General features: G+C 37.5%; 1 protein-coding gene across 1 annotated transcript in view; it reads left to right on the top strand.

Moving 5' to 3' along the window:
* Nucleotides 1-55: 55 nt before the first annotated feature.
* Nucleotides 56-6518, top strand: part of LOC106867556 (anoctamin-7) — an 87131-nt gene continuing 80668 nt past the window's right edge. Inside the window, exon 1 of the mRNA XM_052972260.1 lies at nt 56-380. The gene's annotated coding sequence lies outside the window, so the exon portion shown is untranslated. The remainder of the gene's footprint in view (nt 381-6518) is intronic.

Here is a 6518-nt window from a genome sequence, read left to right as displayed (position 1 = left end):
GGGGGGGGGGTAAGGAGGAAGAGGCGGAGCAAGGCAGAAGATATATAATATTTTGAAGAACAAGGAGTCGACGAATAAGACATATCAGACGTCGATAGCAGTGCACTTCTCCCTGTCGATAGGGGCACCTAACCTCACCGACGCCACCACATGCATACTACTACTACTACTACTACTACTACTACTACTACTACTAGCAGTGCTACTGCTGCCGCTGCTGCTGTTGCTGTTGTCTTTGCTGCTGTTGCTACTGCTGCTACTATTACTACTGCTAGCTGTAGTAGATGTTCCGTCTTATAGTTACAAACTGATGTGTTTCCCGCTGCTTCTAGTCGTTAGTTATTCCGTAGCAAATATTGGATACAATACTCGCTGCTAAGGTAAGGTAACACGTTCGACTCCCTCTTTTATGTAGCATCTCTTAAATTGCTTCATCACTAATCTTCAATTGTCCTTTCTCATCATCATCATCATCATTGTTATTATTATTATTATTATTATTATTATTATTATTATTGTCATTATTATTATTGCTTCACCACTAATATGCCTCATCCCCCTTATCCTCCTCCTCTTCTTCACCACCACCACCACCACCACCATCACAACCACCACCATCACCACCACCACCACCACCACCATCATCATCATCATCCTTCGCAACTACAGCAACAGCAGCTATAACGATATTATCAAATTTACTTCTTCCCTTTGTTTCATAATGTGATCGAATGATAAAGTGTGTGTGTATTTGTGTGTGTGTGTGTGTGTGCGTGTGTGTGCGCGTGCGTGTTATTGAGTATGTGTGAGGTATTTTCTTTCCGGAGCAAAATATTTTCTTTGCGAACGAAGTAAGCAGCAAGGGTTTGGTAAATATATATATATATATACATATAACGGATTTAGAATGAATGACTGCGTATAGAAAAACACGTTTCCGTCCATATTTCTATCTAAATATATCGACAAGATGTTGTTGATGCATTCACTGTTGCTGCCAAGCGCCAGGTAAGCTCAAAACAAACGGACCTGTGATGATTTGATAAAACCCCTAGATATTGTTGTATAGTCCCAGATTAACCCTGACCGAACAGACCTCAGATAACCACTAGATGCTGCTGCAGCTGTTGTTTATGAGTGGCTCCGGGTTAGTCCTAAACTAACCACGAGATGTTTATTTTGGAATGAAAAGAGGAACAATAAAAATAAAAGTACATAAAGATTTCTTCAGCTACACACTTATTCCATGAGGCGACATACCTAGCGCTGACCACAGCCATGCATTGTCTGCCTGCTTCAAGGGATTCCACTACTAAATTATTCCATTCTTTTTGCACGATATTCAGCTGTTAAATTCGTCTGCCAATGTGTTCAAATTCTTTCACTGTTCATATGTCACACGTTTATAAAGCAAGTTTCTGAAAAATTTTAACTTGTCTTGTAAATAATAATAATAAAAGACATGTGAGTGAAAATGAATGGAAAGAAAAAGGTAGAAAGCTCAAATAGTTGACTTGCAAACCAGCTTGTTAACTCGGTTAATTGAAGAATAGACACATAGGTATCTAAATGAATGCACACATTGGCATATAGACAAATAGATATTAAATGGACACATTGGGAGAGAGATTGATTGTTGCTGATTCGGACCACTGCACGTTTCTTAGAATTCTTGTGATTATATTTAAAATAGATAAATTATTAGCTAAACAGATGGATAAGTAGATAGATAGATATTAGAAGAAGGGAATGGATGAAAATGTCGATGAAAGGAGGTAAAACATAAATAGAAGTGACGAACGTTTTTTGCATTGCACGAGTGGTTATAGATATGAAAAATTAGTGGTAGATATACTTGGAAGTATGTATTATGTAGTGTGCATCTCTTTCGGCCATATCTTTGTAATTTTTTCCCCTTCGGTCGTTCGTTATCTTGTTCAAAGCTTAGCAATTCAGAAACCCCTGCTCCTTACCACCACCGTTTTACAAACATGCCAACACATTTCAATGGGTTTCAACGTCATATTCGATAATCTGATTCGATCTCTATAAATCATGGCCCACGTAACTGCTATGTTATAATACTTACTATAGGACCAAGAGATATCTGGAAAAAAGTTTGTGAATGTAACTAGAGTCCCAGTAGGCAGTTATGATACAATAAATAAAGCAATTTAGAGTAACCAGAGCACTTAAGAGGCATGTTAGTCCGATTTGCTAATTATAAATCACATAACTGTCAAGTTTTATCGGAATTGTCCTTTAACGAATGTATTGTATTTATTCACAGCTGTTCACTCTTTCATGTAATACATGCTTTGGTTAATTTTAGCCACCGCGGCCAGGTCATGCTAGAGTACTCACCGCCTTTATGTAATACATTCTTAATCGGAAACTAAACTAAAATAGAAATCGTGATTTAAAACAACAAACACCTTGTTTACCAGATAATTCATTGTAATGTTCTTGCGAAAATTCGTATCTAGACATATTCCATTATATTCCAAAGACATAGATGTCCTTAGAAGACCTTCAGCGCACTCATTTATCACAAATATTTTTCCTCTAATAATAACAATGGGGTTCATTCGAAAGATCTCTGGAGTAATGTTACTCGTCAGGGTGCGTACCTCGGAGGTTAAGAAGTTTCTCCAGGTCGAGTCGCTACTTCTCCACATTGAGAGGTCATATCTCCGGTACTACGGACATGTGATTAGAATGTCGCAAGAAAGAACGGCAAGACAGATTCTTCATGCTGATCCAACCGGTAGGAGACCTAGGAACTGATCAAGAACGTGATGGCTGGATAATATTCATAATCTCAGTTGGTCACGCTTGGGAATCCAACCGGAAAATGTAATGACGGTTGCTTTTGAAGTATGCTATGGAGTAAGATGCCCGATGACTCCACCCCTACAACTCTCCCTGGAATAATGGGTAGAGAAGATGGATGGAGGGGTGGATGGACGGATGGTTTTAGCAGGGACAAGACCTGCTCAGACGAAGTATATTTCCTGGTTATTTTAAAGACACAATACAATATTATTTTTACTTTCTCAAGAATAAAAATCTTCACTATTTTTCTCAAATTAAGAACTTAAAATGAAATGTACGAAGGGAAAAAGTTAAGTCGAATTAAAAATGATTTTAATGCCTTTTAAGTTTTTCGCGGTGACCACTCTCAATCATCTAAACAAAAGGAAAAGTTCACACTTTAAATTCTTCTGCTTGTCGTTGTTTCTTCCTTTTTTTTTTCTTGTTTCGACTTGTCAACATCGAATCATGTGTGCTAATTGACCGTTATACTTTAAGCATGCATTTGTGTCTGTTATATACCACTTAGCCCATTGAAATAGTCAACAGTATATTTGTGACACCAAACTGGTCATGTAACTTCTTTAATGATCGTTAATGTCTCCAAAGTTGTTGCCAGGGAAATAATGATTCTGGAACCCGAGTCACCGTCCGATACAACAGACGGTGGCTTCGAAAACTTCCATAAGTATAGAGTAACAAACCCAGGTTAGTATGCGTGAACGGATTAATATTTAGCGTGTGAAGAGAGATTAAATGACAGTTTTGCACATACATACTTGTCGGTAGTGAAATAATGAGTCAACCCCTACTTATTTGATGTCAAGACCTCGTGTTTAAACTCTGATAAATACTGGACTCAAATGAACTCATCCACTATGCCAATTAGTGTTTATGTTTTATACCAACCAAACCACTCACCGTTTCAGCACATGCTCTCAAATGGTAAACATTCATTGTAACAACTTACTTTTGATTCTTAACACTTAATTAAATTGTATTATTCCCAGAACGTTTGTGTCTATGAGTTTGCGTATGTATGGTAGAGATAAATGGATAGATAGATAGATAGATAGACAGACAGACAGATAGATAGATAGATAGATAGATAGATAGAGAGAAAGAGAGAGAGAGAGGAGGGGGGGAGACCGGTTTGTTAGGATTCTATTGCCTATGGTAAACAGCTGGTCAACAGAGCATACACAATAGCTCTTAGTGTTTGAGGTTTTAGTAGAAGAATAAGCCCCATAATTAAGAACGTTATTTGAACTGATTTCTTCTTTAAATACCAACCTGCTTTAGAACTTTCATTAATTGGCCATCTAACACTGATTGCACTTTACCTTTTAAGAAGTCTTGCTAATTAAAAGTGACAGAAAACTTCAAATGTATTGTGACAAGTTCTCATTTTCTCTTTTCAAGTTGAACTTCTTCTGCTAGGGCTAGGCTAGAATTACAAAATCTACAAACATTGCTGTTTCTTACATTATTATACATTGAATATAAGGCGTCGAGCTGGAAGAATCGTTAGAGCACTGGCCAAGCATTTTGGCCAGTGCTCTATTTTTTACGTTCTGGGTTCAAACTCCGCCAAGGTCGACTTTCTCTTTCACCCCTTTTAAGCCGATAAAATAAGTATCAATTGAACACTGAGGTAGATGTAATCGACTAGCCCCCTTCCCGAAAATCCCTGGCATTGTACCTATAATAAACACGATTACATCATGACCTCTTCCACCTTTTAGATACTCTAGTTGCAAACAATTGAACATCAAACCGAACTTCACTGAAAAAGAGAAAAAAAAAATTATTTTCTTAGATAAAGTCCATGATGTGATATTATGTTTGTTTACCTATTAGTGACGAAGTGGAGAGATGCAGTTTCTTTTTCACCATTTATTCGTCCTAAAGAATCATAATCTTGTTCATTGGTTTCATTTTTCATGAGAAACAAAATTGTACATTTTTGGAGGAGATGAAACGGAATTTTAAAGCGTGCATGCCATTTCTAAACGCAATTCTAAATGTACATAAAAGTGAAATTCGTTTAGTTACGATAGGAAACAAGACCTTAGCATCGACTCACAATGATATTTCTGCATGTTGTCACGTGAATATGTTACAGTTTCATATAAATCTAACTATCAATGTGGATCAATATCTTCAGTAATAAACATCACAGTACATTTTGTTTCAGCAGTGTAAACAGCATTTTAGTCGATGTTTTTCATTTTTATCTGAGCGTGACAATTATATAAACTGATGAGTAAGGGTAACAAATTTTAGTGGTGTTAACACTCTCAGCATTAAGTTTGAAGTTTGAGCATTTGCGGTAAGCAGAAGTACCCGAGTAGAAAAGACGACTAGAAATTTTAATGTACAAAAGAATTTGTTCTTTCCTGTTATTAACGACCAATTTTGCTTCATTTAATAAAGAATTGCCAAATAAACTATTGCACTCTTAAGGCGCGTGAAATAGTAGATCAGCGGACTTTCGGAACAGCTATCACTTTCTCATAAAGAAGGAAAAGAGAAAGAAATCAGATAATTGTCTTTTTGTACAAAAGGATTTTTCGACCAGATATTGATTTTTTTTAAAAACATTTTTGCCATCTAATTACGCACCCTTTTTCGGTATATTTTTACTGGAACTTTTCTTCTGGAGGTGGTGATTTGTATTTCGAAAATTCGCCGACCAATTAACTACTCGTCGTACGAGTGTAATAATTTATTTACTAATCCTTTTGTAAATAAACAATTCGTTGGAAGCACCGAAGAACTATCGTTTAGTCCTGGATGCTTGAGAAGGAAATGGTGTATCCTTAATGCAGTTTTGGTAATAATAACAGTTTTAAAATGTAGAATGAGTAAAATATCACAAAAGCATCTGATAGACATTATAATAATGCACCGGACTAGAGACTTCACAACCTCTCTTTCCCTTCTACCCTACCTCTCTCCCGCTCTATCTCATTCAAACTTCTCCTTATACCTTATTCCACTATGACCGATTACACAAGTGTTATTAATAAATTAGGTAAGCAAGAGGAATGTTTCGTTTACTGATGAACTGTTCAATTACGAAATATAAATCCAAGAAAGATGTATTTTCCGGCATACAAGTCGACGTGGTACGAGGGGTACCGAAAAGGAACCGGAGACGTTCTCTGTGGGATAAGCCCTTTGTAGTTCATGCTTCCGCCGCCAGAAGCCACTTGATATAATTCAGGCATCAGTCTGCCGACAGGCGTCGTCGGGCGTAGTTGTACTGCCACGTGATGGGTCTTTGCTTTGCAGTGCCTTTCCCTTGTTCGTCGATTTTTGCGATGCTGAAACGAAGGAACCGAGTGCTTCTGTGAAATTCTGTTTTCTACCGGGGAAAACAGTTGTTAAGCTTCAAACAGCTTACAAAGACACATCCATGAGCAATACACGTTTACAAGTGGTTTTTACGCTTTAAGACCAACCTCGTTCAGGACGACCGTCGACCTCCCGAACGAATGAAAACGTCATGAAAATTCATGAACTGATCTTAGAGGACCGTCACCGAACAATTGGCGAACTTGTTGATATGACTGGTGTGTCCTGGAGCTCCTGCCAACGAATTTTGAGCGAAGAATTGCGAATGAAAAGAGTTGCGACAAAATTTGTGCCTCACTTGTTCACGGATGATCAAAAGCAGTCACGACTGAATGTGTGTCGTG

Source organism: Octopus bimaculoides, chromosome 13, assembly GCF_001194135.2.
Source record: "Octopus bimaculoides isolate UCB-OBI-ISO-001 chromosome 13, ASM119413v2, whole genome shotgun sequence".
NCBI classification, from domain to species: Eukaryota; Metazoa; Mollusca; class Cephalopoda; order Octopoda; family Octopodidae; genus Octopus; species Octopus bimaculoides.
This window is presented reverse-complemented; position numbering and strand designations above follow the sequence as displayed.